Here is a 12187-nt window from a genome sequence, read left to right as displayed (position 1 = left end):
CAACTTAGCAACTGAAAAACATCTCAACTGGTTGAAACTGCCTTTCGAGTTTTTGGTTCAGGAAAAAAGGAAGTCACAAAAGATGAAACAGCCTGCTCTGTTGGTGGCTGCCTTGACACAGGGCAATGTTGAACCAAACTAAGGTCCCCTACAAGGGACCCAGCAGTAGAAAGAATTTCCCAGGTTTCCAAATGGGACCCCACCAATGTGCAGACTGCAAACAGCATGACTGCTGGAAGAGTGTCATATCTTAAGTGAAGCTTCTAGAGAAGGCAAACTGTGGGGGAAACATCACATGCCTGAGCTGACTGTGAATGACAGTAACCAGGAATAATGGACCCAAGGGTTCCTTTAAGTTGTGCCGAATCTCCTAATATTTCCTTTGTAGAGCCCTGGTTGACTATGAATGTGGAAAGTCAACTTTTTGGCTTTCTGATTCATATGAGGGCCACCTACTTGGTTCTAAATACCTGACTTTCTAAACTTTCTTCTGAGACTACGTTAGTAACTGAAATGTCTGAAAAAACCCTGAAAAACTATGAGAGCAGCCTTGTGCATTGCAAGCTCTGTTGCCCCAACCCCAAAATGAATACCTTCGGCACTTTGGAAAGAGATAAAGTGGGGCATGAGTTTGGAAATATAGAGTGAAGGGAGGCTGGGCAGAGCAAAAAACAGCTGCATCTATATGGGTCAGACTCAGTCCTTGGGCCAAGATTCCAAACTCAAACCCGGTACCCATTAAGGGAAGGGGCAGAGCACAGGATTCAACCTCTGCTAACAGCCTTGCCTTAGAATGAGTTAGTGCGCCCCCGCTGGTCTCCTGATACTTCAGTTTTTCTGATCCAGAAGCCAGACACAGATGAATACAGGTTCACATAGTTGTTGAGAGCAATTAATTAAATTGTGGAAGCTATTCATCCAGTGGTCCTTAAATCAGGAAGTCTCTGAAAACTTTGAATCCCAAAAGTTGCTTGCTTTTAAATGGGAAGCTCTAGACACAAGAGTTAAACAACAGTACTACCGGCCAGGACTTGCTCAAGGATTTGAAGATGCCTCCAGATATTTGAGAAAGTCTTGGCAAAGGACTTAAGTCACCTTTAACAAAATGAGGGATCTCTGCTCCAATATGTGGATAATACTTTGATTGCCAATAAAACAAAGGACACCTCTGACCAGAATACAGTTTTGATTTTGAAACTTTTGGCTGAACAAGATGGAAGAAAAAGGGACACATCTCCCAGACCTCTGTTCTTGGGAGAGTTTGAAGCCTAAGCATTAAGCAGAAAAAGTGGCTCCTTGACGGAAGGAAACTCTAGCCAGCATTGCAGATGTCTCCTGGAAGTGAGAACTTCAGGGCTTCTGGGAATGGCCAGGCTCTATGTATTCCAATCTTCAACTTTGGACTCAGCAAAAGCCCTTTACGAAGCTCTTAAAGGAGAGGACAATGAAACTCTAGATTGGGGAATGCCATGAGGAACTCCTAGTTAACGAAAAGGCTTTCCCAGTTATCAAAGCTATCTGCTTTATGCCTTCCAGATATCAGGAAGCCTTTGAGCTGTTTGTTCCTGAAAGTCAAGGACTTAGTCTTGGAGTCTTGACTAAATACCTGGGAAGCATAAGGAGACCTGTTGCCTGTATCTTAAAGCAATTAGACATAGTTACCAAGGGACAACCAGTTTGCCTTCAAGCCATAATGGCTACTTGAGACCTCTTACAAGAAGTAAAAAAAAAAAAAAAATTATACTGGGATAATATATCACTGTGTATACTCCTCGCTGTACTTTACCTCTTAGAATAGAGGTGAGGATATTGATCAATCTCAAGAGACTGGAAAATTACCAGGCTATATATATTACTGGATAACCCTAATGTTGGTCTTTGAAGGCAGTCTTAACTTTAAACAATCCATGCTGCTCCCCACTGGTAGTGAGGGAACCTGTACATGCTTATATTCACATAACTGAGTCTCTTCCAGCTGCCCCTCCATGAGCGACTTGCCATTGGAGTTTCCAGACCTTGAGATATTCACAGTTGCAAGGATCTTCATGGACCAGGGACAACACCAAACTGGGTATGGGGTGGTAGTCCATCAACAGACACTGGAAACAGAAGCCCCCACAAGTTACCTCTGTATAAAAGGCCCAACTTATAGCGCTGACCAGAGCCCTCCATCTAGGTAAGGCTAAAAGTAACTATTCTCACTGCTTCTAAGTACAGAATCAGTGATCCATGACCATGGGGCGTTTGAAATGAGAGGACTGTTAACTGCAGGGAAGATGGACCTTTAAACGTGCAGAAGACAATAAACTTATTAGAAACTGGCATGGGGTCAAAATAGCTGGCCATTGTACATTGCCCATGGCATTCGAGATCAGAGTGATCATGTAAGAGAAAAACTGAACAGATCAGGCCAGGAAGCAAGTGACCAGGACCAAAACACATAGATCCCCATGCTGGCCCTGATTCCTGATGTGGATATGACAAGATGCTATCTGAAGTATTCTGAGGACTTAGGAAGGGCCAATGAATGGGGACTTGACTGGAGTTCTGATCATCCTTAGGACCACTACTACAGGTACAGCACAGAAGGATGGGCTTGAAATGGACGAGTCCCTGTACCTGAACATCTTCTGGAGGATGTCATAAATCCTATACACCAGAGTAGCCACTATGGAAAAGATGCCACCCTCCACTGGATTCAGAAATTCAAAAGACTATTTAAAAGTAATACTGAAATGCATGGCACACGCTACAAACAATCCAGAAACTGGGTCACCTCAAGTAATCAGAGGAATTCAGACCTGAGGCACTGGACCTGGAGAAAACTGGCTGATTGACTTACTGTGATATTAAGAACTTTTGGAAATTTTAGGCACATATTAGTTTAGCCCACACACTGTGGGCAGTTTCACTGTTTGGGTAGAAGTTTTTCCTTACACCCAAAAGGAGAGCCTTTCCAAAAGGGCTTCCCAGGTTGTAAAATCCTTACTCAAAGAAATAATTCCTAGGTTCTCTGCTTTCGATGAGCATGGCCCCCAAAAGCAATCTCCAGTTGAGCCCCAGTGCAATGTTACATGGGAGTACCTGTCTATGTACTGGAGTTGATTTAGGAGACCCAAAGAGAACTGGAATCTTAAGGAACCAGACAGTGTCAGGTATGTACCATCATTGGGAGCTACTGTAACTGCTCTACATAATTTTGCTTCTAATAGGTTGATGTTTCCCACAGCTGCACCTCTGTCCCACTTCTGTCCTGGAGACTGGGTTCTACTGAAATCATGGAAAAATGAACATCCCAGAAAATCAGGTCTATACTTGCTGGGCCAGAATTTGAGGCCCTACAAGAAACTCATTCTTCTATGAATGAAGCCATGGATTCATCACACTCAAGTTGGCTTCACAAGGACCCTCAGTGACATCTTGTATCTACAGAAACGTCCCAGAGAACAGCACCCATGTTGTAATAGAACATCATGACCATCATCATCCCAACCTTGGCTGGATCCTCCCTTAGTGAACCCTTCACAGGTCTCTAGTTACTATTCAGAAAACAGTCTTCTAAAGCAATGAATAACTCCCTTGTTTGACTACATGATTTTCTTTACTACATGCATGTTTGACTACATGTTGAGCTAGAAATATGATTGCCCTTCTTTTTTTCATGCATCCTTGTTGCCTTAGACTCTTCCTGCTGCAAGCTTAGAAGGACAGTTCAATGACTAGAAATTCCCAAGTGTTGGTGAAGGCAAGTAATCTTTCTCACTGTTGGATACGTCATCAAAAACCACCTTCCTCATGTAATCTATCCCCCTTTTTTGTGCTTGCAGCAAAATTTTTGTGCATCGCTAAATTTATTTTGACATAAAAGCAAAAGCCTACAAGTGTAACCACTTGTTGTTTGAACAGCTACTTCAAGGCACTTTATCTTCTGTTTCTTGTTTATTCCTAACTGCGCCCCCCCCCCCCCTCAAACACACCCTGCCCCTTAACATAGACTAGGATAATGAACTCTGGAAAGAAAATGTAAACAAAAAACTTACTTCTATCAAAACCAGACATTTTCAGATGGGAAAGCTAGGTTTTTTTGTTTACTAAATGGCATTACTCACTTCTTTCTCCATTGTCCTTGTTCTTATTTTCTAGTCCAGGATCCGTACACCCCAACACCAGGTTATAGGTTTTCTCAATTATGTCAAGGTTCCCAAATGGAGACTTGTTATATTTTTTAAGGAGTGGGGCAACCTACTCCTCTCTCAAGCTGTACACTATACTACTTTTCATGAGTAATAACTTGGAGTGATCACTAGCTTGAGCAAGTTCTAGACTGTCTCCCCGAGATTGAGACACTCAATTCCAAAACACATCTGACATTTTCTGTGCCCCCTAAGGACACATCTTTATGGCACCAGTGATCAACTTTTGGCCTATACATGTTGGGACGATTACAGAGTTGGGGGCACCTCCCTTCTAGGGTACTAAAGTCTTTCCTTTTTTTGTTCATGACTCCAATGAGACTCAGCATTTAACTAGTCATTCAAACTGTTCTCCAGAATAAGAAAGGCTGCCAATTTACCTGGAGATCAAGGGGCTGACTTTTGGTACATATTCTTTACAGTACTTTTACCATGGTTGGGGATCAGATCTCATAAGCAAGTGATAGAGATGTTTCCCATTACCCTAGGCATTATAGCGAATGAAACTTCCTTAGCTCCTGCTACCCAATAGAAGGAATTTTTTGTTAGACAGTAGTCCTAGATAACCACAGAGCTCTAGATGACATCCTGGCTGAACAAGGTGGAGTTTGTGCTATTTCTAACACCTCCTGGTGTATAGACATTAATGTTTCTACCCTTGTAGAAAGTGAATTAGGTAAAATCAGGACACCAGCTTCTTGGCTACAAGTATCCTGAGAAGTTCCAGGTCCAGACTAGTTTTCAGGGTGGAACTTCTAGATTCTCCAAGGGAAGATCTAATCTTCAGCCACTAATAAATTAGGGTTATCAATGTTTCTCAGCCTTGTAGTCTGATATTTGCTCATAAAAGGTGCCCTTACATGTTATACTGAATGAAGCAGAACAATTCTAACAATGTACAATATTAACCTGAAACTTGGGGACAGAGACTATTTCCAGATAAGTGCTAAACAGCTTCATTCCTCAAGCCTTTGTTAGAGCTATGCCCTTTGCCACCAAGATGTACCCAGAGGGGTCCTTTGTTTATTCCTTATTCTTGAGGGGTTCAGGGAAAGACTGCTGCTGCTAAGTTGCTTCAGTTGTGTCTGACTCCATGAGACCCCATAGACGGCAGCCCATCAGGCTCCCCTGTCCCTGGGATTCTTCAGGCAAGAACACTGGAGTGGGTAGGGAAAGACTAGAGCACACCAAAACCCAGGATAACCTGATTAGGCCCACCAAAACTAACTGGCTTCTCTTGCTTTTAGCCGATTTTAAGCTCAACTCCCACTGGCTTCCTTATTGTAAGATCTGATATTTGGGTCATAGTAACCCTTGCTCAAGAAGGGATAGAAACAGTAGAGATCTAGTAGAAGCAGAAGTGATCAAGAAGACATGGAAAGGATACACAGAAGAACTGTACAAAAAAGATCTTAATGAATCAGACAACCATGATGGTGTGGTCAGTAATCCAGAGCCAGACATTCTGGATTGTGAGGTCAAGTGGGACTTAGGAATCACTGCTGTCAATGAAGCTAGTGGATGTGATAGAATTCCAGTAGAGCTATTCAAAATCCTAAAAGATGATGCTATCCAAGTGTTGCACTCAATATGTCAGCAAATCTAGAAGACACGGCAGTAGCCACAGGACTGGAAAAGTTCAATCCTCATCCAGATTCCCAAGAAGGGCAGTTCAAACCATCAGACAATTGCACTCATCTCCCATGCTAGCAAGGTCATGCTTAAAATCTTGCATGACAGTCTTCAATATTATGTGAACCAAGAAATTCCAGATGTCCAAGCTGGGTTTAGAAAAGGCAGAGGAACCAGAGATCAAATTGCCAACACTCTCTGGATCATGGAGAAAGCAAAGGAATTCCAGAAAAATATCTATCTCTGTTTCATCAACTATGTGAAAGCCTTTGAGTACGTGAAGCATAAACTGTGGAAAGCTCTTAAAGATATGGGAATACCAGACCACCTTGCCTGTCTCCTGAGAAACCTGTATGTGGGTCAAGAAGCAACATTTAAAACTCTGTATGCAACACCTAATTGGTTCAGGATCAAGAAAGGAGCATGACAGGGCTGTCTGTTGTTACCCTGTTTATTTAACTTATATGCTGAGCACATCATGAGAAATGCCAGGCTGGATGAGTTACAAGCTGGAATCAAGACAGGTGGGAGAAACATCAACAATCTCAGATATGCAGATGATACCACTCTATTGGCAGAAAGCTAAGAGGAACTAAAGAACCTCTTGATGAGGGTGAAGGAGGAGAGTGAAAGAGCCAGCTTAAAGCTAAATATTAAAAAAAAAAAACAAACCACTAAGATCATGTCATTTGTCTTCATTACTTCATGGGAAATGGAAGGGGAAAATGTGGAAGCAGTGACAGATTTCCTTTTCTTGGCCTCTAAAATCACTGTGGATGGTGACTGGGGCCATGAAATCAGAAGATAATTGCTTCTTGGCAGGAAAGCTATGGCAAACTTAGACTGTGTTGAAAAGTAGAGACATCTCTCTGCCAACAAAGGTCCATATAGTCAAAGCTATGGTCTTCCCAGTGATTATGTATGGTTGTGAGACCTGGACTGTAAAGAAGGCAGAAAACCAAAGAATTGATGTCTTCAAACTGTGGTGCTGGAGAAAACTCCCGAGAGTCCCTTGGACAGCAAGGAGATCAAACTGGTCAATCTTAAAGGAAATCAACCCTGAATACTCATTGGAAGGACTGATTTTGAAGCTGAAGCTCCAGTATTTTGGTCACCTCTTGTGAACAGCCAAATCACTAGAAAAGTTCCTGATTATGGGAAAGATTGAGGGCAGAAGGGGAAGGCGGCCTCAGAAGATGAGGTGGCTGGATGGTATCACTGGTGCAATGGACATGAACTTGGGCAAACTCCGGGAGATAGTAAGGGACAGGTCTACCTGGTGTGCTGCAAACCTGGTGTGCTGCAAATCACTGGAAAAGTTCCTGATTATGGGAAAGATCGAGGGCAGAAGGGGAAGAAGGCCTCAGAAGATGAGGTGGCTGGATGGTATCACTGGTGCAATGGACATGAACTTGGGCAAACTCCGGGAGATAGTAAGGGACAGGTCTACCTGGTGTGCTCCAAACTTTTTGGAGTCACAAAGAGTCAGACATGATGGGGCAACTTAACAACATCCACCCTTGCTCAAGTTGCTTTTCAGGAACTTGGAGCTGTATTCTGCCCAGATCAGACCAGTTGAGACCATGTGCCATTCAACTGAGTCAAAATATCACCACTCGGAACACGCTACCACCACACCTTTTCCTGAACTTGTGTCCTATGGAGAGCCATCAAGCTCAACCAGTCTTGCACAGACCACTGATTACCTCCCTTTTCTTACCTCCAATTACCTTTCCCCATGTCTCAGTCCATCCTGTCACTTCATCCCATAAACCTCCCTGAACCCCATCTTTGGGGCCAGAGCTGGGGTTGAGATTCATTTTCTTGTCTTCTCCCTTAGCGTTTGTCAGCATTTAACTTACTACTCCTCTGCAAATGAGCTCAGCATGGTAACAAAGTTTACAACCAGCAGCAGAAAAAGTCCAGGCAGATCTTTGCTGCAGTTTTTCATCCCTTATTGGTAATCGAGTGTCTGTGGATGAGTCTCAGCAGCTACAGGGGAAAAGGGTGGAATTGCTGGCCCCCAGAACCATCCCCAGGATTTCCCTAGGGCAAAGCTGCCCACCTTTGTAGTTGAGAAACAGTTTGTGTGTGTGAAAGATGTCTTTTTGGGTAATTAAACTTGCTAAAATGTCCCAGTTCCTAAATTGTCTAATAACCCTGTCAAGACTGTGGGTTAGAGTTCCATCTTGGTCAAACTGTACTCTGGCTAGAGTCCAGACCATTGGGTTGGAACCTCAAGGCTAGGGTGGTGGGTTAGAGGCCCATCCTACAAGAGGAACCATGGAAAGTGGGAGTTGCTAAGCCTCAAGCTTGGGTTAAAGTCCCAGAATTTTGGCCTTGCTTATCTATGTCTATCTCAGATTATATTATATGCTCAGAACTGGCTATTTAGAAACTGAGATTTTGGTAACTGTCATGAAACTTCCTTAGGAGGTAACTTTAGGGGGTTCTTTGAATCTGCTGCTGCTAAGTCACTTCAATCGTGTCTGACTCTGTGCGACCCCATAGACGGCAGCCAACCAGGCTCCCTGCAGTCTCTTGGGAAGTTCCAGGTGACCAGGGAATTTATGGAGGTGTTGGGTCTTCTGCCCATGGTGCATAACAACCTGCTATGGACTCCCTTTTAAGAGAACAGTTCTTCTGGGCCTTCATCATTCCTGGTGAAGCCAGTTGACATTAGCAGCTCATCTGGGGCTGACTCACCTGAACTTTGTTGGTTGGATAATTCCTGCTAATTCTACCTAGTCAGACCCTTACAAATGTTTTGTTTGTTGCAGCTGCACGGGGTGGGGGTGGGGTTGGGGGGGAATCCCTCCAAAATTGGCAATGTTAATTCCATTCCCCCTTGCAGCCCTCAAGGTTGCATTCCTCCAAATTGTGCAAAATTTACTTATCAACTCATGAAAATGAAAAAAAGATGGTATTTTTCATAACACCTCTTGATCACAATATTCTTTAGGCTCTGGAGAAAAATGGTCTTAAAATGGTTCTTTAAATTATAATACAATTTTGGATTTAACTAATACAATTTACTCAATGTTCAAGCTGGTTTTAGAAAAGGCAAAGGAACCAGAGACCAAATTGCCAACATCTGCTGGACCATCAAAAAAGCAAGAGAGTTCCAGAAAAACATCTATTTCTGCTTTATTGACTATGCCAAAGCCTTTGACTGTGTGGATCACAATAAACTGTGGAAAATTCTGAAAGAGATGGGAATACCAGACCACTTGACCTGCCTCTTGAGAAACCTGTATGCAGGTCAGGGAGCAACAGTTAGAGCTGGACATGGAACAACAGACTGGTTCCAAATAGGAAAAGGAGTACATCAAGGCTGTATATTGTCACCCTGCTTATTTAACTTATATGTAGAGTACATCATGAGAAATGCTGGGCTGGAAGAAGCACAAGCTGGAATCAAGATTGCTGGGAGAAATATCAATAACCTCAGATATGCAGATGACACCACCCTTATGGCAGAAAGTGAAGAGGAACTAAAAAGCCTCTTGATGAAAGTGAAAGAGGAGAGTGAAAAAGTTGGCTTAAAGCTCAACATTCAGAAAACGAAGATCGTGGCATTTGGTCCCATCACTTCATGGGAAATAGAAGGGGAAACATTGGAAACAGTGTCAGACTTTATTTTTTGGGGCTCCAAAGTCACTGCAGATGGTGACTGCAGCCATGAAATTAAAAGACGCTTACTCCTTGGAAGAAAAGTTATGACCAACCTAGATAGCATATTGAAAAGCAGAGACATTCCTCTGCCAACAAAGGTCCGTCTAGTCAAGGCTATGGTTTTTCCTGTGGTCATGTATGGATGTGCGAGTTGGACTGTGAAGAAGGCTGAGCACCGAAGAATTGATGTTTTTGAACTGTGGTGTTGGAGAAGACTCTTGAGAGTCCCTTGGACGGCAAGGAGATCCAACCAGTCCATTCTGAAGGAGATCAGCCCTGGGATTCCTTTGGAGGGAATGATACTGAAGCTGAAACTCCAGTACTTTGGCCAGCTCATGCAAAGAGTTGACTCATTGGAAAAGACTCTGATGCTGGGAGGGATTGGGGGCAGGAGGAGAAGGGGACGACAGAGGATGAGATGGCTGGATGGCATCACTGACTCGATGGATGTGAGTCTGAGTGAACTCCAGGAGTTGGTGATGGACAGGGAGGCCTGGCGTGCTGCAGTTCATGGGGTCGCAAAGAGTCAGACACAACTGAGCAACTGAACTGAACTGAACTCAATGAAAAGAAAAATGAGGTAAAAAAACCTTATATACTACCTTTTATGTTCTTGTACCAGAATATACTTTTGCAAAGAAAACATTATGGTTCAATAGGGAGGAAAGGCAAACATCTTTTGCCTGATTCCAACGGTAAGGGAAAGACCTGCTGTTAATTCAGTTGAACTCTGACTGTTCTACCCCCATATAGTGACCTGGTTGATTCTCCATAATGACCCAAGTCTTCCCCTGATCCAATCCCAGCGGGTCTAGAAATACTAATTGTCTCCCCTTTACCCTATCAGGGTACTTACTTTGACCAAGGAGCTACTCAAACCAGGCAGGGCATTATCCATCAAGGCAAGCCCCAGTGGAGGTATGAAGTCAGACTGGGCAGCTGATGGGATTATTTGGGTCCATTCATCCTTTTCAAATCTGTATTTATTGGATTGGAATATGTCAGCTTATCCAGAAGACCCAAAGAGGACAACAACAATGACAATAAGAAAACACTTTCAATCCACAACCCAACCTGGAAATACATTAGAAATTAAGTTCTTGTTTCAGAAGACTGTAGACTGGTGCTAGGAAAAGCTATCAAGAAATCAGATGGAATTCGTGCCAACACCCCCTGGCTATCTGGTATACAGGTTGTGTGTGCAGCAGGCACAGCTATACCAAGGAAAACAAGTACATCAAGGCTGTATATTGTCACTCTGCTTATTTAACTTATATGCAGAGTACATCATGAGAAATGCTGGGCTGGAGGAAGCACAAGCTGGAATCAAGATTGCTGGGTAAAATATCAATAGCCTCAGATATGCAGATGACACCACCCTTATGGCAGAGAGTGAAGAAGAACTAAAGAGCCTTTTGATGCAAGTGAAAGAAGAGAGTGAAAAAGTTGGCTTAAAGCTCAACATTCAGAAAACTAAGGTCATGACATCCGGTCCCATCACTTCATGGGAAATAGATGGGGAAACAGTGGAAACAGTGGCAGACTTTATTTTTGGGGGCTCCAAAATCACTACAGATGGTGATTGCAGCCATGAAATTAAAAGACCCTTACTTCTTGGAAAGAAAGTTATGACCAACCTAGACAGCATATTCAAAAGCAGAGACATTACTTTGTCAACAAAGATCCGTCTAGTCAAGGCTATGGTTTTTCCAGTGGTCAGGTATGGATGTGAGAGTTGGACTATAAAGAAAGCTGAGCACCGAAGAATGGATGCTTTTGAACTGTGGTGTTGGAGAAGACTCTTCAAAGTCCCTTGGACTGCAAGGAGATTCAACTAGTCCATCCTAAAGGAGATCAGTCCTGGGTGTTCATTGGAAGGACTGATGCTGAAGCTGAAACTCCAATACTTTGGCCACCTGATGCAAAGGGCTGACTCATTTTAAAAGACCCTGATGCTGGGAAAGATTGAGGGCAGGAGGAGAAGGGGATGACTGAGGATGAGATGGTTGGATGGCATTACCAACTCGATGGCCATGGGTTTGGGTGGACTCCGGGAATTGGTGCTGGACAGGGAGGCCTGGTGTGCTGCGGTTCATGGGGTCACAAAGAGTTGGACACAACTGAGCGAATGAACTGAAAACAGTTGAGAATTGATTAGTTCAGTTTTTTTTTTTTTAACCTTTATTGTAAATGGCTAGTTCATGTTTTCCCTAGCATGTAGCAAAGCTAAGAGTTAGATACAACTTAGTATGCGTCCACATACGGCCCAAGCAGCAAGGCCCTTTTCAATTCTAGGCACCAAACTGGCACCATTTCTGTCATTTGGTGTAAATGTTACAAAGAGCAAAATGTTATTACCATGGGAGCATATGCAGCCTCCAGAATCTGAAGCACTTTATCAGCCATTGATGTACTTCTATCTTCATAGTGAAGATTGTCCTTTGAGGTTATGCCCTACAAGCTACTAAACTCCTAAAAATTTCACTAAAATGACAGTCTCTTGAATCTTCATGTGCTTTAAACTCTCAATCCTGGTGTACTTCTAATATATTTCCAACTTCTAGTTTGTCTGGGTCAAATATATCATCAATATAGTATAGAAAACTAATGAAATGTTCTGCAGAATATCCAGATGTACCAGTCCTTTCAGGCTATTTTGACAGAAGGTAAAATGAGCTAGCCCCATG

Source organism: Bubalus kerabau, chromosome 6 (assembly GCF_029407905.1).
Source record: "Bubalus kerabau isolate K-KA32 ecotype Philippines breed swamp buffalo chromosome 6, PCC_UOA_SB_1v2, whole genome shotgun sequence".
In the NCBI taxonomy this organism is placed as follows: Eukaryota; Metazoa; Chordata; class Mammalia; order Artiodactyla; family Bovidae; genus Bubalus; species Bubalus kerabau.
This window is presented reverse-complemented; position numbering follows the sequence as displayed.